We start from the raw sequence: 26,348 nt of genomic DNA on the forward strand, positions 1-26,348 counted from the left end.
AAAGCATTTCTCTCTTTGGACAGATGACGAGTAGTATAAAAAGACATAAATCTTCCATTTGAAAATACAGTGAGCTGCAGGACTTCTAGGTGTGCTTTCCCTGGGGACTGAACTGACTGACTGACTAGAATGGCAATGTGGAGAATGACACTTCCAAGACTGTCCGACCAGTCAGTTACTTAGCCACCTGGTGCCTGCACTTCAGCTTAGATGGATATTAGAGGATACTATGTATGGGGAGCATCTTAGTAAAGCCACTGACTAACTTGAACCTTTCTTTGAACATAACATAATTAAGGTTACAAATGAGGAGGAATCCATACTGCACTGATAGTTCATGTTACTAATTTAAGACATAAATGAGTCAGTATTTTTACCTACTCTGTACTGTAATGCAGATTTCTGTCTCATCTGTTTTAATTCTCATTACACTCCTGGTACCTATGTCACTGTTTACGTGTGCATTGTAACGTCACTGTTGTGCTGAACAAATTTCCACCACCAGGGTCTCATTCATTTGATTACCTCTTTACTTTATCTGACATATTTTGACATGTCTCAGGATCTGAATGGCACATGTGTTCAGCAGAGTAGTCACTTAAAATATTTGCATATAAAATATACAGTGTACCAGCAGTTATGAGATGTGAGAAGTGTACACCAAAGCCGAGAAAATGAACAGTTACATTGCACATCCTGAAATATATACTTTCAATCAGCAATCAGACAAATGGAACCGGGCCTATGCCAATACTCAATGTGCCTTTTTAGATACTAAGTACATTTAATTAATTTATTTAAATCAGTAACCTGTAGCAATTAACCTTAACTTTGAACCAAATGATGTACAATTGCATCACTTTTTATAATTCCCTGTAAAATAATTAACCCTAACAACAAATGCCATTTTGCTGCAAATCATTAAAATACTAACATTCAAGGGTTGTTAGTTCTTTTTTGCATATACACTCACCTAAAGGATTATTAGGAACACCTGTTCAATTTCTCATTAATGCAATTATCTAACCAACCAATCACATGGCAGTTGCTTCAATGCATTTAGGGGTGTGGTCCTGGTCAAGACAATCTCCTGAACTCCAAACTGAATGTCTGAATGGGAAAGAAAGTTGATTTAAGCAATTTTGAGCGTGGCATGGTTGTTGGTGCCAGACGGGCCGGTCTGAGTATTTCACAATCTGCTCAGTTACTGGGATTTTCACGCACAACCATTTCTAGGGTTTACAAAGAATGGTGTGAAAAGGGAAAAACATCCAGTATGCAGCAGTCCTGTGGGCGAAAATGCCTTGTTGATGCTAGAGGTCAGAGGAGAATGGGCCGACTGATTCAAGCTGATAGAAGAGCAACTTTGACTGAAATAACCACTCGTTACAACCGAGGTATGCAGCAAAGCATTTGTGAAGCCACAACACGTACAACCTTGAGGCGGATGGGCTACAACAGCAGAAGACCCCACCGGGTACCACTCATCTCCACTACAAATAGGAAAAAGAGGCTACAATTTGCACAAGCTCACCAAAATTGGACAGTTGAAGACTGGAAAAATGTTGCCTGGTCTGATGAGTCTCGATTTCTGTTGAGACATTCAGATGGTAGAGTCAGAATTTGGCGTAAACAGAATGAGAACATGGATCCATCATGCCTTGTTACCACTGTGCAGGCTGGTGGTGGTGGTGTAATGGTGTGGGGGATGTTTTCTTGGCACACCTTAGGCCCCTTAGTGCCAATTGGGCATCGTTTAAATGCCACGGCCTACCTGAGCATTGTTTCTGACCATGTCCATCCCTTTATGACCACCATGTACCCATCCTCTGATGGCTACTTCCAGCAGGATAATGCACCATGTCACAAAGGTCGAATCATTTCAAATTGGTTTCTTGAACATGACAATGAGTTCACTGTACTAAACTGGCCCCCACAGTCACCAGATCTCAACCCAATAGAGCATCTTTGGGATGTGGTGGAACGGGAGCTTCATGCCCTGGATGTGCATCCCACAAATCTCCATCAACTGCAAGATGCTATCCTATCAATATGGGCCAACATTTCTAAAGAATGCTTTCAGCACCTTGTTGAATCAATGCCACGTAGAATTAAGGCAGTTCTGAAGGCGAAAGGGGGTCAAACACAGTATTAGTATGGTGTTCCTAATAATCCTTTAGGTGAGTGTATATATATATATATATATTTTTATTTTATTTTTTTATTTTATTTTATTATTATTATTATTAATAAAAACAATTGTTGCTTTCTTGTTGTGTTTTTCAATCAAATCATGTTTTTTTCCTTAGCTTGTGCTTTAATTGCTGATACTCTGTCAACGACTTGCAGGAGCTGACTTGGGATATCAACAAAGCGATTCAATGTGAAGTGTTTGATTTTATGTACACATCTGACCGCCAAAAACACTGCAGTCAGAGTCATGGCCTGTGTGTACAGGTGCTGTCAAGAGTGAAAGACGAATTGCAGTTTGATCGTAAGTCATTTCACTCAAGGCCTGGGAAGAATTGAACCCATTTCTCTCACCCTCTGCAAAGGGTTATAAATCCAAACACTGCAAGTTTGTTAGGAGTGATTGTTACCATAGGATTCAGATTGCTAACAACCTCTTTTCTGAATCCTTTATCCTCTGTCTCTCTAAATTCGCTTTCCAAAATTCACATTTATTAAAGAAGCTTTATTTAGTATTTCATTTAGTAAATGGTATTAACAAAAGTTATAATGTGAAATACAGAAACCACGCTGATATATAATCCCTTATCAGTGTCGTCATTCCAATGTCCTCCCACCTACATGTACATTACATGTTCCACTGTCAAATCAGGCAGGGTTAGAGCCTGTTTCATTTTTTAAATTGGTTTATTTAAGTTACAAAACTGGAGTCATCTCCTCAATAGCCATAAGGATTTTACTCCAGTCGAGTCCTGAGTGAGGGCCATGTTTATTGGTACTTTAAGTATTCAGTTGTACTCATGAGCTACTGTTCAATTCATCATTCACTTTTTAGAATGTTTATTCTGCCAGTCAAAAATGCTGAGCTGTTGCTGCCCGAAGAATACATTATTATAAAATCAATATGTTTTTTGTTTTCTTTTAAAAGTGTGCTGTAAACTGAGCAACTATCAAACCTCATTGCTAAACATGTATTGGAAAAGTGATTCTTTACAGTCTGTATTTAAGCATTGGCAGAACAAGTTAACCACCCAAATATGTTACAAAGGTGACAGGATTTGCATGTTCATTTCCAACCACCGTAAAAAAAACTATTTTTTAACAGAATAAATTCAAACCTTTTCCCTTAATACACTTACTACATTCTGCCAAAATTTGGCCCAGTAGATTTTTGCAAGTCATTTTGGCATTCAGTCATTTGAAGCATCATGCCTGAAGGATTATTCTCAGATGTATAATTTCTCATTCGGTTCCAGCTTTTTTATTATTTTTCTCTATTACTAGAACCAGTATGTAATTTAGTGGTAATAAAGACATTTAGCTGAACTTAACTTACCAAGGTCAAATATTTGTTTAACTTAGACTCTACTTGTATTTCCAGAAAGATATAATATAGTGGTAAATGCTAGCAAACTATATAACAATAAAAAGATCCAACCATATATATATATATATATATATATATACATATACACAGTGAGGGAAAAAAGTATTTGATCCCCTGCTGATTTTGTATGTTTGCCCACTGACAAAGAAATGATCAGTCTATGAGATGTTTCTACAACTTGATTGGAGTCCACCTGTGGTAAATTCAGTTGATTGGACATGATTTGGAAAGGCACACACCTGTCTATATAAGGTCCCACAGTTAACAGTGCATGTCAGAGCACAAACCAAGCCATGAAGTCCAAGGAATTGTCTGTAGACCTCCGAGACAGGATTGTATCGAGGCACAGATCTGGGGAAGGGTACAGAAAAATGTCTGCAGCATTGAAGGTCCCAATGAGCACAGTGCCCTCCATCATCTGTAAATGGAAGAAGTTTGGAACCACCAGGACTCTTCCTCGAGCTGGCCACCCGGCCAAACTGAGCAATCGGGGGAGAAGGGCCTTAGTCAGGGAGGTGACCAAGAACCCGATGGTCACTCTGACAGAGCTCCAGCGTGTCTCTGTGGAGAGAGGAGAACCTTCCAGAAGAACAACCATCTCTGCAGCACTCCACCAATCAGGCCTGTATGATAGAGTGGCCAGACGGAAGCCACTCCTCAGTAAAAGGCACATGACAGCCCGCCTGGAGGACTCTCAGACCATGAGAAACAAAATTCTCTAGTCTGATGAAACATAGATTGAACTCTTTGGCCTGAATGGCAAGCATCATGTCTGGAGGAAACCAGGCACCGCTCATCACCTGGCCAATACCATCCCTACAGTGAAGCATGGTGGTGCTGTGGGGATGTTTTTCAGCGGCAGGAACTGGGAGACTAGTCAGGATCGAGGGAAAGATTAATGCAGCAATGTACAGAGACATCCTTGATGAAAACCTGCTCCAGAGCGCTCTGGACCTCAGACTGGGGCGACAACAAAGGAGTGGCTACAGGACAGCTCTGTGAATGTCCTTGAGTGGCCCAGCCAGATCCCAGACTTGAATCCGATTGAACATCTCTGGAGAGATCTGAAAATGGCTGTGCACCGATGCTCCCCATCCAACCTGATGGAGCTTGAGAGGTCCTGCAAAGAAGAATGGGAGAAACTGCCCAAAAATAGGTGTGCCAAGCTTGTAGCATCATACTCAAAAAGACTTGAGGCTGTAATTGGTGCCAAAGGTGCTTCAACAAAGTATTGAGCAAAGGCTGTGAATACTTATGTACATGTGCTTTTTTTGTTTTTAATTTTTAATACATTTGCAAAGATTTCAAACAAACTTCTTTCACGTTGTCATTATGGGGTATTGTTTGTAGAATTTTGAGGAAAATAATGAATTTAATCCATTTTGGAATAAGGCTGTAACATAACAAAATGTGGAAAAAGTGAAGTGGTGTGAATACTTTCTGGATGCACTGTATGTACAGCTACAGATATTTTCACAGTAACTGACACAGATAATATGTTTACATTTGTGATCCAATCACATGCTAAAGCAGAATGAAGCTCGAGTATTTAAAATATAGCCTATATTTTTAGAATACATGTACATTTGCATGTGACGGAGAATCATAATATATCAGTTACATCCATACCAAACAACAACAAAACAAAAAAAGATTACAGATATGGTAGCACTTTTGGTACTGTACAGTATGTTACACAAGAAGCTGTACATGAACCTCGGTTACAAATAGTAGATATAATTATGGGTTTCATGCCAAATGCAATATTTCTACACAGCTAAATTAAGTATAATTTTACGGTAATGGATATTATATTCAAAAGGTGTCTCCTGCCAAAACGGGTTCATATCAAGCTTTAATTCAGAATAGGAAAAAAGGGGAAAAAAAAAATGCTTTGAGCTAAAGGAAACTTGGCCGTTAATGACAGAAATACAATCTTTAATGCACTGCAGAAGCTGCTATACACACACTGCTTTGTCCTGGAATTCAGGGAATGATTAATACTGGGATAAAGAATTATCTAAAGTGAACCCACAATCAAATTTCTGAGCTGGGAGGTAGCAACAGGACAATTTAAAATCAGTTGTTGGCATTTGTTTTAGTCATCTATCTATTACAATAATCTGCAAAATTATTCATGATCAATGCTTATAAATAAATAAATAAATAAATAAAGCAAAAACCCTCCAAAAGATTAGACTGTGATGAAATTATAATAATAATCATAATAATAATAATGATAATAACCTCGTAGTTTGTACGTTAACCTCAAAATAATTTCAAGTTCAAACTAAAGTGGATTAATTGTGGGTTTGTTTTATTATTATATAAACATCAAATATTCTTTCATTCGGATGTCACTTCCTTAACTTCTGTAACTCTTTTCTCTTTATTTCTTAGTTAAAAACAGTTGGACGGTTCAAGATAGAACATTAGGGAAAACTGTCACCCAATGCACCTCTCTTGATCTAAAATGGAAGATAATTAACTTTAGCAGAAAACAGAACTTTAGAGATTTTGGGTTTATGTCAAAGGTAATCAGCCAGCACAAATTAATAATACATTCTGTATAAAATAATGAACACTTGAAATAAAAATATCAATGATAAACTGCCCTTATAACCCAGGAGTATATTTCCTAGAATACCTAGGTTGGCCAAGTTGAAGGTTATATTTCCCAATACCTTTAACCCCCATTTTTACTTGATCAGTTGATCAAGAAGGAAGGAACTGGAGATTATTCTGACAATTTGGGTATTTGCCAGAGTTTGTGTTCTGGCTATTTGTTTGTTAGGTTTTGGCCAATACCGTTAGTAGTTGTAACAATTTAGTTGTTAGGCCATAACAAGGAAATAATACATTTGAAAATACAAATCAAATAATAAATAGATCAGATTTCATATGTTCCTGATTGACAGTGGGTCAGTTCTTAATTAATTATGTCACATGATTACCTTCAGCACATCTTACCAGAGTTGGTAACCTTAGTGTAATTATAACCCCCTTCAATTTAATATGATACTACTCAGTGTAGCCATAAATAAGGATGTTTCTCAATACACTCCATAATGAGACTACACATGAGTTTTTTATTTGACAGTTGTTGGCCTCTAAACATTAGTGACAGAGATGAAAGACCACCAGAGAAATAAATCATATGACAATCTCCATCATCTAGAATAATAATTTAGTGTGAGCAGAATTGCATTTAATAACAAATGATTTAGTACAAACGAGGTCAGCTCAATCAATATATTATACATGCTGTCAAAGAGATGACATCAGCCCAAAGTGTATAGTCAAAACTGGAGGAAAATAATGCATTACTAAAAGTATAGTTCTCTTCTTTTCTGCTGGATGAAAATAATGATTTTAAATTCTATAATAATTTTCTGAAATGGTTAAAATGTTAGATGATTTTTTTTTCTGCATGTTTTAGTCAAAAATATATCCAAAGTCTTCTGTATCATATTAATGAAAGCAAGACACATTACACATGGTCAGTTAATCAGATCACAATGTACAAAAGTAGCAAATAGTATCCATCCAGGACCTAAATATTTAATTACACAGACGTTGTTTACACAATGTAATATCTCTTATTTTCACTAGGAGATTCAGTAATGACCTTTACTGTACACATTTTGTACCCAGAGACTTAAACCCTATGAAAGGAAATGGTGAAGGAAAAAGTATGGCAACAGCCCAGAGTGAAAATGAATTGCTTTGTTCAATGTCAATGACAGATGGAAACGTAGGCTATGCAATAGTGAAGAAAGAAACAGTTGCACCATTCCTACCTTTTACCCATTTATTGTCAAGAAATTTCCAACACAGCACTGGGTATATACATTATAGTGTTTGGTGCTTTATATGTGCCAATAATGGACATTTACAGTATGGTATTGCATAATTTCCATTAGGTTGCAATATTTTGTAACAATTATTTAATGAATTACCACATCTTTAATGAGTGTTTGCAAGTATTTTACCAGTAAGGATTTGAAGTTACGCTGAAAAGCAGGGCTGTGAAACCCCTAAACAGCAAGAAAAAACAAATCTGAATACAAAACGGATTCAGAGGTTAAGCTGCACATTTTAACATGACTTCTCATGTATCAAAGCATTTTTTACATACATGTAGGTCATACCCTGGACTGGGTAACAGTGCCCCTGGTGAACACTGTTTTTCCTGTGGATATATATTCAAGAGATGTGGTTTAAAAAAGGCAGTTCCCTGCGTCAACAAGGAGTAAACAATTTAACTTTTTAAATAAATTATACTTTATTACAATCTTAAACAATAGGTAGATCCATGGTAATCCCATGACCTATGCCCTGGTTGCTAGTTGTCAAAGCTGAGGATGTGCAAGGTCACAAAGTGAGTGTACAGCGCAGTTGCAGGATTTAATTTGCGGATATTAACCTTGAAGAAATTGTTTTAATTGCTAGCCCTTTATTTCTGATCTTATACAAAATGTCTTCCTTTTAGATTAGTTAGATAAGAACGTAAGAAAGTTTACAAACGAGAGGAGGCCATTCGATCCATCATGCTCGTTTGGTGTCCATTAATAACTTTGTGATCCAAGGATCACATCTGGTCTATTTTTGAATGTTCACAAATTGTCAGCTTCAACCACATCGCTGGGGCGTTTGTTCCAGATTGTAACAACTCTGTGAGTTAAGGGTTTCCTGTTTTCTGTCTGCATGCATCTGTGGGTGTTCATGAGAGTCTGAATGGGTAGATGTCACATTTTTGTCACGTTTCATTCTCTGGCACACCCACCATAACATTTTGCTACCTATTTATCATTTCTTTCTGGTGTTTTGCTGCTGTAGAACTGCAGAAAAAGTTGTCTCAGTGAAACAGTGAACAGTGACTTTTGTGAACTAAATACGGAAGAGATCCTTGGTCTTGTTCGTGCAGCGCAGATTTTTGCAGTTCTGCACAGATCTGTGCTGCTTCACCAATGGGATCTGTGGAATTATGCAGTACTGTGCAGAACCGCGGAAATCTGCGTAACATGAACGCGACCTGCAACACACATAAAATAAGCATACAAACAAAAACCTTTCCATTGTAATTAGATTGTATTCAATGTGGTGAGACTCTTGGTCACTAAAAACAACCTGGAATTATGTTAAATCATTAATCTTTTTTGCTAATGGAAGTATCTGTCATAACCTGAATCACAAATGAGACACCATGGACAAAATTACTCTTTCCACTCCTTACACATAGTAACCCTTCTAAATTTAGCAATTGTAATTTTTCCGCCAACAGTAGATTACTTATAAATGCAGAATAACTGCCGAAAAATATGTGCAAGAAAATATGTCCGATTCAGGTACCAATCGAACATCATTTTGGGACACTGAGCTCACAGAAACAAATTATATTTAATTATTGCATAACACTGCACGCATTCTCATCAATTTTTGTATTAAACCAACTCTATATTTGTGTGCTTATATATATCTGATAATATATCAAGACTCTGAAGTTTCCTTTTCAATACTACGGTGGGCAAAAAAAAATGTAGGCCAATTATTAAAGACAGTGTTTCCAACTCAATCTAAAGGTTTTATAATATCAGTCTAAATTCAGTTTATAATGAATAAGTAAGGCAGACAATAATTCGGAGCCATTTTAGTTTAAAAAAATATACTTTCGTTTGTGATGACTACAAAGCATGTGAAAAAATGTTGTCTAAAAAAACTACTTTATATGATCAAATTATTAATTACACGGAAATGGTAAGGATTTCACTACTGAAACTGTCATATGTATTTCTTAATTTTGAATGCATGCTAACAATGTATGTTAAGATATGTATTTATGTTTTTTTATTATTATTATTTTACCAAGTTGGTGATCACCATCAGTGGTACATGTTTTGAGAGAATGACACATTATACCATCATATTTTATACTATGTTTTAAACAAAATTATTGTGGAAGCAGGCTACCTACAGGAGTTTGAACCTTATCAGGCATTACAGCAAGACCATCTGACCAGAAATAGGAAGGACATGTCTATGTTACACTGCTGTTGTAATCCAGCATTACCCATTTAAATTAGTTGCTTAAAATACAGGACATGACTGAAACTCGCATGAAAACCCAGCCAATTACATCTTGCAATTATATGTATTATTAATAATGTATTTTGTTTCAAATATTTTGATGAATAAATAGTTAATAATTCTAGATGATATAATATGAATAATATATTATACCATAAGATTATTAAAAACATATGTGTTCTGGTGATGAAAGACAAATATTTAAAAATATGTTGAAGGTAACATAAACCACTTGAATATTTAGAGACATGCTACAATATATAGTGTAACAGTTTAAATAAAGATGTCAAAGATTCGATACACTATAAAAAATAGTTTATGGCTGAAGGTAAAACCTACCACATTTCGTAAAGCTCGAGCAGATTGCTTACGTTCACTGAAATGGGCATCAATCATTGACATTTACCTATAAAATGCAGCAAAACAAAGCCCAAATTGTATTACTTTTCATAATTGTAATTGTATTTATTTTTCATTTCTTGATCAAGAGCTACCAGAACATCAACTAAAACAGTAGTGTCCAACCCCAGAGGACTCATTTGGCCATTCCAGTAAAGGAGCAATAAACACAACAACTTTACCTCCTTTTCCAATTTTTATGCAGGCAGTCAAGCTTTTATAGCTATAAAACACTGAAAATTGATGCTAGAGCTCTATCACTATAAACTCAAGAGTTGTTTACAGCTGTGGGGTAGCAGGTGTCAACACTAGCCAATAAGTTCATGCAGTCTAAATGTTAGAGTCTGCCTAATGTGAAGAAACATCTTGTGGCTTTTTATCGAAAATATGTTTTATAAATCTCCAGGGACAGTTTATCACAAATTCATCCACTCTGCTGCAGATTGCTGTTTTAATGTTGAATCCCATATTTCAGTCAGCAGTTTGTCATATATTTGAGCATGCAGTGGGGGAAGAAAAACAGTGAATCATTATAACACTTTGTCAGCATGAAAGTTAAATTTGGATGTTAGTGTTTCTCTGTGGAGAAACAGCAAGCACAAAAATGTACATAAATAGCATTTGACTCAGTGCAACTGGAAATCCTGTTTCAAACTGATAATTAGTTAAATGTGGTCAGGGGTTTAGCATTCATGTGGTTGTTTTTAAGCTGATTTCACTTATGTTTTTACACATTATTATTTATATCATGGCAGGCACCCTAACACAGGGTGATTTACAGTTGTCACAAAATAAATACATTTATTGAAACATAACACAGTAAGAGAAAGAAAACATAAGGGCTCAAATGTATATATATATATATATATATATATATATAACAGGAAAGGAATTGTTGTATTACTGCAATCATCATAGTACTGACAACAACCAGACTTAAAAAATGATACCCCAAAAGAACCCTCAGGATTCTATGATTTATTTATTTTCTACCCTTGAATAACCATAATATTTGCAGTGCTTAATATAGATATTAAGAATATATATTTAAAATATTGTTGGTAATTTTTAAATAATGGATTTTTTTGTCAAGGAGGATCATGAAATTGAACAAGAGGTTGAAAATAATCAGTTTGTGCTCTTATAACAGAATAAACACCAGAATTTAAATTAGATATGGGAAATGGATTTTCCAATAATACATTAAAATATGCATAATATTGCACTGCAATGTATTGTATTCTAAATATCATTGAATATGTCTTTGTTAAAGTACCTACCCTCGGAAGAGGCTATCATATCTTGGCTATAAGATATGCTAAATCCCATTATAATAACTATCATTACAAAGAAAAGAAAATTGACTTTCAAGGACAGAAATTGTAGGGCTCTGTCCACTTTTTAAAACACCATAGCAGTGGTGCTTCATTAGCAAATCATAATGTTTCAGAAAAACATCCTAATTGAAATTATACAGTATGATTTTCAACATCAGTCACTGATGAGCAAATTTAGTCAACCAATTAAGTTGACCAATTAAGTTTATTAGTGGTAAGACCAAATATAAGAGTATTTGAATATTCTATATACATATTAGATGAACACTCACTAAGTTAAAAAACAAAATGCAAAATTTTAATGGAAAATTATCAGCTACAATACTTACAGACACATTAGGAATTGTCATGGAGGTAGGCACATTTCACTAGATCAGCCAATGGCTAATGGAGTACATGTTTGTAGGAAAGGGTAAGAAGTCAATGTATCGAACGTCAATCTTTGAGAAGTTCAACAAGAGCACTGTAACAGGCAGCCTCTGCAGGAAATTTATTTCTTATCATAAATCAACAAGTTTGCTTAATCTCCTGAAACTCAAGCATCCATTTGCTGCTTTGGAAGATACTACAAAAGCAAAACCAAATGTGTTTTTCTATCTTTCACCATGCAGAGGAGTCATCAATGTGATGACTCATATGCTAAACAAAATTCAGCATTAATTGCACAAACCATCACAAAGAATATGCTTCCAATTAACTTTGGTGAAGGTGGAATGAGTCAAGAGCTGATGGGATATATGGTGGTAAACTGTTCTAGCACAAAAAACAATCATGGCTAGACTGGAGAAACTAAATGCCAAGTTTGCTGCTGCTTTAGCAATAAGTTAGTCCGTCAAGATTGCTGTCACAACTGCTGATTTGTGGAGTGCAATGAATGCAGTCTTATGTGACTGTTATTTGCCATTAATTAGTAGACTACAAAATGGAAAGTGTTGTTTGCAAAGCCAAGGAGGCAGAAAACATTAAAACATATTTTTTATCTAGCAGACATGCTTAAGCCCAGAAATATGGAATATACAGAGGTAAAATGACTGTGTATATGGACCATGACATTGCCAATAATGGAAGCATGGTTGCAATTCAAGCTTTAAAGTTGAAACAGCAGCATTAATACACAGATATTATAAATAACATGCCCAGATATTGGACCTAACAGATCATAGTGGTATCATTGGAAGAGCTACTACCAGTATTATATACTATGGTATATAAAAACATTTATATTCCTACATAATTATACATATTTATTGAACATGTAATAAATTAAAAAAGATTAATAGGAAAGAATTATACTCATTGTTGACTATTTACTGTATCCTTACACAAAACTGAACAATTACACTGAATGTTGTGTGTGAAACACTACACAAGTATTAAATAGACAGATACAATACTGGGAGATGTAAATCCTCACGATGTAGTGTAATTATGGGCCTTACTATTCAATCCAGTCAGTGTTTAAGTTATTAAGCTAATTTAATGCTTTATTCATGCTGTTACCCTGAAAAGGTAATTTGTACTAGTCCCTTCTCAAGATGCATGGCTGTGATTCCACTGGAAGAATAACATTTCACACTCTCCACTCTCACGGTCTGAATATGTTTTTTTTCCTTTTCCTTCTTCAGCAAACCTTTAAAAATTAAGCACACATAATCCTGAGATGAATGTACAGAGAACAGTGTGGATTAATTGCATGTGGTATACTCAGATGGTGACAGCGAATCCTCAACCAGGGGCAAGCAGTGGAATCACATCTGAACAACCAGTTGCAGTTTATTCATGACTACTTGTTTCAATACAAAGTCTTGACCTGGCAACTTCACAAGTAAGGTGAAGGAAAAGAAACAATATTTGAATCAAGGTCAACTAGATCACTAAATTTGACCACCTGATAATCTCAGTAGAATCTTAAAAAGACGTTACTTACTGTCAGAGATCACAGCACCTGTAATCCTCTGTAAGCATATGTATAGACATGCCATGGCATATTCTTATCTTTGAAGGCTTTTTCAATCACATTTAGTGGGCATTTCAAAACATCACAATCAGGGCCTCTTTCATCCGTCATATTTATTTTTTTATTTCCATTTACATAAAGGTATGTAGGCAGAAAATGTGGCAGATAATTACATTCATTTCTGTATACAGTTCGGGGGGAAAGTAAAAGCAAGCGATAAAACGGTTGTGATTGGCAGGTACTGATGAAGGAATGTGAACTTCACATACAGTCAAAAGCAAAATGGTATTAACAATCAAAGAAATGGGAAAAACAGTTTTAATGGCAGAAGACAGACACAGAGTATATGCACACCAGAGAGATTTCAAAAGCATGTCAGATCCTGAATCAAATGCTACAATAACAAATGCCACATTTACCGAACTTTACTATTTATAGTTTGGACAACCCTTAAGAGGGTTTTATAATATATTTATCGTTTAAGTATTTTATTTTGTATTTTTATCACAAGCTGCAATTATAAGGTGTGTGCTTGTGCATATTCATAGGGTGTTTTGTTTATATATGTCCAAGGTCTCAATTCAAACGATATGGACTGCATAGTAATTAAATACCAGAATTAAAACACATTGGAAATCAATGTAACCACATGCTTTAATAACCCCAAAACACATTTATTGAGACAATTATATTTTTGTAACAAGTGAATTTGGAGTTATGAGAATGCACTTACTTTTTCCATTATTGATTTACTGTTAAGTGCAAGTTAAGAAAATGAACATCCAATAGGGTGGAAAATGTAAACTACTCTCCAAATGTCAATAACAAAACACAAACATGTAAGGTTTGTGTAACGGTCTGAAATTATTACTATGACTAATTAAAAAAAAATAAAAAAATTCTGGACCATCTTAATGGATAACAATATGATTTATATATAGGGAGAGACAGAGAGAAAGAGAAATAGAGAGAGGCGCCTCAGAGAATCAGACCTTCAAATAATACTAAGTTCCCCATTACTAATTCAAAAGAAAAAAAACCAATCTCATTCAATTGTATTAGTTTTTTCCTGTTTTTAACACTATGAATTCCATTGTTTTTCCTGCAACAACAGAAGAGTATGACTGATTAAAGTAATTTTTCTTAAGAAATAAATTAAGCCTTAAATAACCTTTTACAAATATAATAACAATTGTCAAACTACAGTTGTACACCTTAGAATCTTTGTAAATATGATTTTAATTTGAATCTACTTCTGGTACCGTTTGCTCCTTTGCACCAATGTATTATTATTGCAGTTTACCTGGTGTCTTTTAAGAGTTCAAGTAATAAAGGTGAGAACTAGATATCCATAACAAGTTAAATTGAATGAATAGAGACAATGGGCATTGACTGAAGCAGGGATGTTACGTCATATACTACTAAGTAGGACTTTGGATTCAGAGCCAAAGACTTTGGCCTCGTCTCCAGACATAATGTAGCAATATACCTGGGAAATGATGCCACAAAAACTGAAATTACTGTTCCCTCAGGCAGTCATCATGCTGCAGTGAACAGCAAAAACTTCTGTTACAGCAAACATTGCTAAGAGGCACTATAGATACATAACGGGTATGTACTATTAATGACACTTAAATGTTTGAATAAATCGGCCATGATAAATTGATACATTTCAGAGTTTGCACAATGCACAATAAACATGAAAAACAATTATATGAAAGTAGCTTACATTCCACCCATTTTAATCTATTTTGCAGCTAGTACATGATTTCAGAAAGACCTTAAACTAGCTGAAGTGGGAAGATATACCACCGAGATGTGACAACTTTAGACTTGATTAAAGTGTGCTTTGATCTTCAGTTAGGATAAAACATATCTTTTTCACAGTAGCTCATAACCATGCCACAATTGATAGCTTCCCATATTTGGAAAGGGGGTTCTGGTAATACTTTGAAACTTAGAAAACAAAATGTTGGGTACTTCCATATTAGTATTTCCACTCCATACTGAAGATAAGATTGTGGAACGTAATGCATCAACATTTGTACTTTTATATTTTAAACCAGTAATAGGAGACCATGGATCACACAGCTATATTTATCAATGAAGTCAAACACAATATAAAATAGTCATTTATTTTGTGAGCTGTAACACTATATTATCTAACTGTTAAACTGTTCTATTCCTAGCAGAAGAGCACTTACTAAAGAATATAGCAGGATGTATAGATATTTTTTTTCTGTTTTCCTGTAATCAGTTTTCTTTTGTTTTACAGACCTCAATCAGAAAAAAAATGAAGCCATCAGCTTTGCACCAAAACTATACAGTATAACAAAACATGTCGTCCAGGAAACATTTTCTCTGTCAACTGGGTTTAGCAGCTTCTTTGCATTCAATTTAAAACAATACTGATCAAGTAAGTATTTACCCCATAAATTGACCTGCCAAACTTTTCTAATTTTGCTAAATTCGAACATTATTATACTTTACATGCAATCAATTTAAAACAACGTGAGTTTGTTATGTGTGGGACTAAATTATTTGGTGGCATTTAAAAAGCATAATTTTCAATGGGGAATCAAATGTGTTGCGACAAGATAATGAGTTGCATACTGCTAAAATACCAATTCAAAGTAAAAATGAAGTAGACACAGGTCTCTTTACTCACATTTTCATTGTATTGAATAAACTACACCTCATATGATAAAGAGTCATTAAATGACAGGATATTTCTCCAAAATTGGGGGACTAAGTAAGGGGACCTCATACAAAACATGCTAATCGTTGGTCATTTGATTAGTCAGAAAGAGTTCTATGGCACAGTTGAGCTAACATCCCCAATCCTTGAGAAAAAGCCCTCAAGATCATATATGCTTAGTAACAGCCTAGACTGAACAAACAGCACATGTCACATCTCCACAAGGTCTTGTTTCCACCTATGATCGCCTGCTTTTTGAGAATATCACATCCACTATGTTCCATTTTAGAATCTCTCATTCCTTCTCTCCAGGGGTTCAGATGTCATCACTCCTTACCTGTTAAATGAATCAGTCCCCCTCCCCCCTCCCCCCCACCTCCCTTTGCAAAACAGTATTTCCTAGGAAGATAAAGAGTTTACTCATTGATTCCGACAAAGATTGATTTACAGTTGGCTAAGGGATACTTTTGACCTATGCTATGATCACATTAGGACGTTATTGTAACAAAATTAAGTAATCAAAGGAGAAATACATTAGGAAGGAGATGCTTTGCTCGCCGACTCCTTGATACTGTTTTCACTGACAGCTAACCTAGATTCTATTTCTTCCTTCCCCATCTGAACCTCCAGGGAAAGTAAAATATATATTTTTAAATTGCACTTTGCCTAAAGGCTCTCTGTTAAATTTAATTTTCACTCTACATTGATTTTCCTATTCAAACTTGTTAGATCCTAATGTTATCTATCATGGATTTATATGCTAGAGAGAAAATAAGAGATGCTGAATGACAAAGTACACTGTAGGTACTCTGTTATATTTTAAAGTATCTGTATGGGAGGGGGATTAGAAGTGCTGAGGGCTCTCTCCTTTCATTTGTTTGCCATCATGGACAACACAAGATCACCTTGAACATTGCTTTCTACCGAATCTGTTTAAAGCTCAATTGGAAAATAAATAAATAAACAATGACCTTAAAAGAAGCAAAGAACCAGTAAAGCTTTTCTATTCAGTGTGAAGCCCAGATGCCTCTGATTAAAACCGGTGCTGTAGATACATTTTGATATGTTTGGAATTCAGACTGCACACATGCAGAGTGCTTCATACTTTTTTGTTCTAAAAATAACCCTATCAGCAGGGGAAAGTGAGCCAAATCTTATCTTGTGTGTACTATAATTATTTATCAAGGCACCCACAAATGAGCCCCTGACTCCCACAAGCATTACGCCCCACACATCTTTCAAAAGTGCTTTAGCCTGTCTTTTCCGATGTGTCTTCTATTATTATGATCTACATGAAGTTATTGTCAGCGTGATGCAAGACGATATGGGTGACATTACAAAAAAAATGATTGTATTATTATTAATAATATGAATTAATAATATGAATAATACATACATACATATTGTTGTTGTTATTATTAACAACAACAAGAACAACAACAACAATAATAATAATAAATCATCATCATCATAAAAGGAACACCTTTAAATATTTGAACCATTTCCACCTTAAATTCTGTTTTTGTTGACATCTGGCACCACTGTGCATCTAGGGTGAATGACTTTTGATGTTTCCTGCTAGCTACACACCTACAAAGTCGACAAAGCAGACAAAGTAAGATGGGTTTTGACAGATCTCTGCCTTTACACAGAATCATGAATAGCTCTTCTATTGAGGGGACTGCAAAGGGGGGCAACGTAGCAACATATTGAGCATTTTAAAAATATATACATTTAAAAAAACAGGATACAAACATGAGAAGATGACTGCCAGCAGATGAAATCCCCCTTGGCTATTCTAAACTACTCTATAGCATTTGTTTGCCATCTTAAGCCTTCGGAGCATTCAGGAAGCTGGGACTGATGTAAGCTGTGCCAAGTACGGCCCTGTATTGGAAAGCTGGTCTCCAAACCCCCTCATTGTTATTCATTCATGATGCTTCAAGATCTGTTCGGCACCCAGCTACAGCCCCACAGCAGGATCAGAAAGGGCTGGTGGGAGGGAGGAGGGTCTACAGGAGCTGCAGCAGATTGTGAGAGAATTTCTGATAGCTGGGAAGGCAGGTGACTAATTAATTGGCCTATTTATGGTATTGTTAATTGCTTTAGATTAATTTAGTTTCAGGAGTGTTTTCTATTCAGGAGTGAAAGTTTATACATTTATAGGTTAAATTCTTGTCACTGTTAGTTTGGATATTATTCTAAATCAATAATATTTGTTACAACCCTTCAGCTTGTATTATTAAATCTGTGTTGTTTATGATTTTACACGGTGTCACTGTATCCCTTTTCATTTTGGGGATAAACCATGGTACCTGGTCCGCTTTTCAGATTCTGTAGGATGATTATGGTTTTTATTTTATTTGTAGGTTTTTGGATTGTTTACATCTCGAGTGCATATCATCAACCGTCTTGACAACCACATTTTTGTAACGTTCACTCTTAAATTAAGTCAACTAAATCTACACCAGCCTATTATGTCAAATCTGCCACTTTCAGTTGGTCCCTTTCAGTGATGTAGACCACCTACTGATCAGATGTTTAAATAATTATTAAAATGTCTTGCACAATCTGGTGCTTCATTCTTTTTTTCATGTTGACAGCTAAAAGACCTTTCATTCATATATATTTCAACTGTAACAATTAATGCCTGAAGCAAGAGCAATCAAAAATAAGCCAGTCTTCCTTTACACTCAAATCAAAGAGAACAAACTGCCAGGAAGCCCACGGCCTCAGACAAATCTGAGCTTTTTGGTAGACTGCAGGCATATGGAGTACAAACTATTTGGAGGGTTTGGGTCTTTCCAATAAAATATGCATAATCCCTCATTAAGATATATTTTTCAAACATTTTACTTAAGTGTGTAGTTGTGCTTTCTCAAATTCCAGTTTTTGCACTTTGCAATTATGCATTATAATACAAGCAGAGTGTTTAATGTATTCTGTTCTGAATTATGTAATTATAGTACCCTAGAAGAAAAATAGCTTACCAAATGATAAGGTAGGCCGAGAGAACTGTGGGCTTAATGAGACTTTAATTAATGATATGTAATTTTCTCTTTTCATTTCTTATTGATTGACTCTGCGCACATCCTCTTTGCTGTCATATTTTCAGTTCAGTTAAACAATTCCTTTGTCAAGATGACTTGAGGATCTAAATAGTCTTGTTTCATCATTGAGCTGTCTTCAACTGTTTACAATATAAGAGCAAATTTAACTGCCATTTGTGTGTGTAGGCCTGTGAGTTTTTGTGCACGTGAAATAAGTCCATATTTTTTTTTTTTAATTCTTAATAGCAAGCCAATTTCAATTAACCAAAAATCCTGTCCTTTTCTAATACTATAAGCATCAACTAAAAATGTGTGCCTATATATTATATTGTTATATTCCCGTTATATATGTAGTCATACTACATCATTAAATGTTCTAACCCAATCATTATGTTAAAAGCTGTTTTGAATAGTATGTAATCAGATATCTATATATTCATTCTGTCCATGTTTAAAATACATTTCAGGCAAGTGAAGGGTGAGATGAGAGTGTGAAGTCCTGGGCAGATGGTTAATTTTCAGCTGAGATCTTGGTTCTTGAGCATATTTACTTTGTAATTTTTAAAGAGACAGATTCCTACTTTCTGTCATGAAAACTGTGGAATAATATTATAATGGTTAGCTTAGTTCTTTGGCTCATGTCTAGGTTGAGAAAAGTTAGTTTTTCCTGTGGTATTATTATTCTCACGTTGTCCTAAGTCTCACGCCAGCACCAACAAAATCTTTGCCATTATGCACTTGTGTGACTCTTGTGTAACAGTGCAGGTGAATTCTATGTCTATTGATAGTGTAGGTAGCAATAACACGTTTGTCAAGAATAGCCACATAGATTTCTATTCAATGTTCAAATTATTTCAGGGCCCAGCAAACACTATTTCAAGAATATTTACTTGGCGATTCCTTTAGCCTTTCAGTACTTATCATATTTTCAGTATGGATGTTCATCCACTCCTCTATGCTGAACTTCTCTACCTCCTGCAGCTTGTGTTCCTCCCAACATAAGCTTCGCCTTTTTGTGACAAAATACCACTGGTCTCTGTGTTCCGAAAAGTTCAATTTGTATTTCAACTGATCACACAACATGGTTCTAACATGGTTCATCTTGAGAGCAAATAAAATCTTCTTCAAATATGAACCCAAAAAAATACTTTTCAAAAGAACCCAGGACAGCACTATGTAACATAGACTGATCTCCCACTTTATTTCCATTTGTCTTTCTCTCCGAGTCATGTACTCTATTGCTGGGATGAATCCCCGGATCTTGGGATTTCATCGACCTCATCCCTCATAATATGAAAACAAGATTATAAACCAACATCGTACTAATTGAGCAAGCCTGCAGTTTTCAAAGGAAATCTAAACCACAATGGATTTGATAGAAAACTTGAACCCCAGTCTAGAAACCGAGAGAGTATTTCACAAAACAACTTAATAAACCTCTGACTTTTTTTAATTATGTACAGTACCCACCAGATTCAATTTTTTGTGGCACACACACCCCTACGGATGTACAACCACTTATCAAGACTGCCCTATACAAGGCTATTTTCCATTTCAGATGAAAAAATACAATACTGATGATTGAATTATTGAAATAAGTGTTCATCCATCTTGGTGAAAAATGCCAGACAGCTGATATCACTGCTGTGGTTGGCAGAAGGGTCCTTTCTGTAAATCATCACTTTTTTTCCCCCCACGAGCAGTTTGATGTCTTGATAAAGTTCTGTGACTAGCAGCCTAATGAGAATGAATGACTTACAATCTTCTGGGAGGGAACCACTTAGTCATTCTTACAATCGAAAAGGGAGACGGCTCTGAGGTACAAGGTCACACTCCCCTGTCACAATTATTCTGTCTAATGAGGTATCAGAAGGAATCCACAAGTTCAAAAGTCTTTAGGATGGTAGCCTAGGGATAACAAAATGTGGTATCCTTACAGTAAAGTAGAAACGTTTCAGGTGATGAGCAGTTTTTGGCGACATATCGTCAGTGTAAATGAAATGCATCACCTTCTCTGTAAAAGAGATAAATAAATAAAACATTTGCACTTTAAAGGAGTGGCACAGAGAAAGATTTTACTTTCATGTTGTCAAGGAGAAACATTTTATTTAGGGATGAATCAAAATTTCCTGAAAGCTGATGTGCCAGGTGTATCTAATTATCAGTCACTTCATCCTCATTATAAAACTGCCCTTGGGAGGCAAGCATTCTGTGCGTTATAATGAGGTGGATGTGATAATAAAAGTGTGTTTTAGAGAAAAATAAATGTTATGAGTTTAATAAGAGAATCTCAAAATCCCAAATATTGTCTTTAACTTAAGAAAAATGTTCTCTCCCATTTTTTTCCAGTTTGCCCTTATTTGTGTGACATTTTCCAGAAATTTTAGTCCCATTTTCAGCACTAGAAACCTGGCCTATTTGCTGAGACGTTATTACAATTGTTCAAAAGATACATGTGATTTAACTAACAGCAAATATTTCACCACAACCATTTTGGTGTGACAATTGTTTACATCACGCTCTGCCTTTGTTGTGACAATTCTCCACTATCTCTTAGCAATGGCCTGATTATGTCACATAAAGAATTTCAGAAACTATAATTATAGACCTTTCTCTCAGGGGGGCAAAAAACAGGTAAAGTAATGAGGCTGCTTTCAAAAAACAAGAAGACTTGAAGTACGCGGAAAAAAACAACTCCCGTTTCCTAACATTTATAAAAGACACTTTTCACTCAATTATAAGACATGTAGTTTTTATTCAATTAAGGCACTCAATTCACAGCACTGCTTTCACCTGCACCACGCTCAGTTTCTATGGGCTGTCTCACAGTGGCTGATAAGAAATAAGCAAAATGACCCAGGAGCATCTCTCCCCGCCCAGGCGGCAGAAAATTGTAAGTTGTGGTTACAATTTATGAAAGAGGTCTGCTGCCTTCGCTACTGGGAAATAAAGCCAAAAGAACACTTGCCAGAGACTAATCCATGATAGCTTAACCTAGAATTCAGTGCATGACAGTTAAAGTTAAAATCTTTTTTTTACCAAACTGACCAGCCCTTCACATCACCTTAGGCACAGTTCCCATGGGAATCTCTACTCCACTCAGTCATCCACACTACAGCGAGACTTGCACTACTATTAAAATATTACTGCTGTGGATGTCACACACACACACACACACATCACTATCACACAGCTATCACATCACAGCAGGGTATATCAGCCTATGCTATTCCAATGCATATGCATCCCGATTTTGTAGTTATTCTACATATAAATGTCACTTTAATTGTCCTTTACAAAGTCTCTTTATTTAAGAGTTGCCTATTAAACCTCATATGGCCTTGAAATTGCTTCTTGGCCTCATTTCCAAATGCATAATAAGAAGCTGCAAGCCTTTAACATTTTAGAATTGGAAAACTGACATATCGTTATTTTTATGATATGATTCTTCTTCTATTGCGTTTTTGTGCTTGTCCAAATCAATAAATAAAGCCCAGTAAAGTTACTGCTATTGACTATTCTAATTTTAAATATTAGGCATTATTTTAAGATCTAAACATCACTCTTATCATCAACATGATCACCATAAAGATAAGGATGTGGAAACAACATGTGAAAGCCATGTCAACTCATTCCATAACATTTTCTATTGCTTTTTCCAGGAAAATATTGTTTATACCTTGATATAAAAGTGAGTAGATGCACTAATATTCATATACACTGTAAAACAAAGAAACAATCCTTGGATCAAGAAGTACATTGGAAATGAAGAAGAAGAAGAAAAAAAAAGCATCACAAATAGTTACTACATCAGAATGTAGACCAGCATTTTCAAAATAAGAATTTCACTAGGGGCACTCAATTAATATAATAATGCTAATAATAAAATATTAAAAGCGGTTCTTCAGGGGATACAATTCAAAATAAATTAGACAAATCCACTGATGATGCAAAACTGGTAAGGGGAAGATTATTGTGATTTTTACCACAAATTCCCATGAGTCCCCAAATCTAGTTTTAGAACCACTGATCTAGAGCATTCATTTTGAATATGAGCCTCTGTCATACTGTATAGCTCACGTACAAGGTAAGTCTGCAATCGTGAAGTTCTGCTAAGAGTTCAAAGAATAAATGGAATACACCTTCTTTCAGATGTGTCTCTTATTATGACTTACATGTCAAAATAAAAAATGAAGGTGAAATGTCAGAATCATAGGAAATAAATAAGTAACCACACAAAAATGCTTACATGGACTATTTCACTATGCTGGAAAAGAGAAGAAAAATCTGCTTCACACTAGCAGAAATGTAACCAAAGCAGTGGGGCCTTATTAGTGAATTTCTATCAGTAAGCACACTCCTGAAGGGGTTTCAATCACTCACTCTCATAAGTGTTTTAGCATTTCATTGAGTCAAATAAGTCCCCATTAAAATAGGAACATCCACACTGTTAAGCACTGCATCTTCAAAAGTCATATTTCTATATGATAAAATCCTGCCATGTGTCTTCATTTGACCAGTTGCCCATCATGTATATCAGATTCTGTAAAAATGCCCCCACTCAAGATTTCAGTTGGTCCTCTAATTATTTTTGCAGTTTTAAACAAGAAAGCTTTGTAAGCTACATTTTAATGTCCTTCATAGATTTCTCTTTAAGGAAGCAAGGCCATTTCTTTCATGGTTTAGACTACAATGTATTCTTCTCAAATGCAACTCATCCCTGAGGTAAAAACACATTTGATTTTACAATAAATACATCCCCTTTGTCAGCTTAACAAAGTTTCCTATCTGACAAGTATCTTCATCACAAGGCCGGCTCATTAGATACTTTACTTTTGCTATGTGCCCCTGGAGACTTGCAGTACTGTAATCCAAAGGGATGTGTAAAATGAATTTGATGAGAGACCCTGTTTCATCTAAAGTGTAAAAGAAAAACAACAACCAAGAAACAAAATTTAAATTAGGTATCAAGGAATTAGCATATTTCAAAAGCAGTTTAATTAATCCGCTGCCGCCGTTAACATGAACTTGAACAACTACAAATATGCATTCTTTCAATGGAGATATGTCGTTAGCAGAGAAAATATACAACCCAAGCAACCAACAAATCACGATGCTTATAATACATTTTAAAAGATAGTACAATCCCGCTATACATAAACATGAACATAACCAAATACGCAAACAGCACAGGCATTTAATATACACAATATTTGTTTCAACCATGAAGGAATATGTGGTTATTGTGGGCCATGGAAAAGCTAGGATTTTCAGTTTTTATTATTATTTGATGTGATGTATAGTCAAACCCAGCTGCAAAATAATGACAATTGTATTCAAAACTTGAAATATTAAATATGAAAAGAAAAAATGTGGAGGGGCCCTACTCTTTTTAATAAATACAATTTAATTCATTTTCTGGTTTGTTTTTACGTCAGTCGTCCCATGACATTAACTGATTACCTCACTTGCCTCTAAAAACACTACAACCTGTCCAAAGGGACACTTAGAAACAAGTCCTAGCAAAGTTTCCCTGTATCTAAACTCTTAGTGGAGGCCTAGTGACTCTAGGGAAGAGAAACACTGCAACTAAGCAGAGGACCTCTGCTTTCACAAACACAATTAAGACAGAAAAACCCTGGCTCATATCATATCACAAAACCACTCCTGAATTTAATAAAAGCATCACACTGTCTGTTATTCCCCCTTCAGACAGAAGAATAAACTCATTTCACAGCACAAAGCATTATTAAGTTTAAACAGGGCTACATTTACATTTCCTAAATCCCGCCCCCCATCCCTCAACTTCTTTGATTTGATCTATAATGAAGTGCATCATCCATTACAGAAATGGACAAACAAAGACAGCATATTTTCTTAGTTACAGATTTACAGGAAAACGTGGCCATAAATATTTGATTAGATGGTGTCATGATAATTAGCAGGCATTTTGATCAGAACATATTGCACCTCTGAGCCATTATCAACAACCACAATTTTCAATCACCGTTATGAAGATGAGCCATGCATTTGCTGGATGTGGCTTAAAAAAATACCACCTCAGCAGTTCTTTAAAACTGATCCAACACAAACTTATAATTGAACACTTCCCACAACCAGTCTAAGTAATGCTATTATACAGCACAAGGAACCACTGCTACTAAAAAAACACAATGCAAGTACAACTCCAATAGCTACTTACTATACACCCAGTTAGATGGTTTCAAATGCCTTGGAAACTGGAATTTAACAACAAAAAAGGCAATGATAAGCAACTATTTAAACATTACACACCAAATAAAATCACATTATACAAATATATGCATTGCAGCCAATATTGTATGACTTTACATAATGCAATGTAAATGATTACTTACTAAGGCATCCAGGGTAAATCTCTTTGGAAATCCAGAGGAGTCTTATCTTTCTTCTCCCCAGTCAGAAACAGCAATGCTTTCTTATTCCAGACACAGGCCCCAAATGAACTGCAAAGAGAGAATACATCACACGGGCACATCAGCCCCATTAATATATCTGGGGTCCCCCCCAAAAAGTGCAGTTGTTTCAGAGCAGAACAATACAATATGCATGCATGGAGAAGTTCTCTGCAAGGCTAGTTGGTACCTGCTCTCTCTCTCTCTCTCTCCCTTGCTGTGGCTGGAGACAATGCAAGCGGCAAGGAGAAAGACAGAAAAGTGAGAGCTAAGCTTTCTTTAGAGAGAGATAGTGCTGCTGTCAAATTGTAGCACACACTGCTGCCGGCGGTGCACGGAGAGCGAGAGACACAGCGAAATGCGAGCAGGAGAGGGAGAGAGAGGAGCTGTCTCCACACACCTGCATTTCCTTAACGGGCCGCTTGATGGCCGCCAGGAAGAGCCTTCTCGCTGCTGCTCTCCCTTTGACACACACGCCGCGGATGATTAGCAGCAGAATTAGTTGTCTCCAGATTGCTGTGTCAAGTCGCCATCCATTACAGCGGCATGAGTTGCAGGCAGGGGTGTCGGTGGGATGCTGTCCGGCTGAAAGGTAGATGTTTTAGCCGATTCCCAACTTGCAAAAGTCCCCTCTGCACCTGTGAGGAGGAATGCACGCAAGCCCTATCGTGATTGAATTGGTGTTTCTGCACCGAGTGGTTGAACTTCAGGACTAGAAGTATATACTATATATAGAGTCATAACATATTCGAGAAACACAGGTCCTTCAAAAGTTTTCAACCTGCTTTTTTGGTTGTTGTTGATTGTGC

The 26,348-nt window shown here is 35.8% G+C and overlaps 1 protein-coding gene across 6 annotated transcripts in view; it reads right to left on the bottom strand.

Moving 5' to 3' along the window:
• LOC136766680 (receptor-type tyrosine-protein phosphatase delta) overlaps window positions 1-25,886 on the bottom strand; it is a 634,939-nt gene extending 609,053 nt beyond the window's left edge. For 4 of the 6 annotated variants that reach the window (XM_066720369.1, XM_066720368.1, XM_066720367.1 and 1 more), the window contains exons 1-3: window positions 25,730-25,885; window positions 25,483-25,590; window positions 25,308-25,344 (exon numbers count right to left, since the gene is read on the bottom strand). The gene's annotated coding sequence lies outside the window, so the exon portion shown is untranslated. Of the gene's footprint in view, window positions 1-25,307; window positions 25,345-25,482; window positions 25,591-25,729 lie in introns of all 6 variants that reach the window. The other 2 variants (XM_066720365.1, XM_066720370.1) reach the window with 2 other exon arrangements.
• Between the last annotated feature and the right edge of the window lie 462 nt (window positions 25,887-26,348).

This window comes from Amia ocellicauda, chromosome 13 (assembly GCF_036373705.1).
Source record: "Amia ocellicauda isolate fAmiCal2 chromosome 13, fAmiCal2.hap1, whole genome shotgun sequence".
Lineage (NCBI taxonomy): Eukaryota > Metazoa > Chordata > Actinopteri > Amiiformes > Amiidae > Amia > Amia ocellicauda.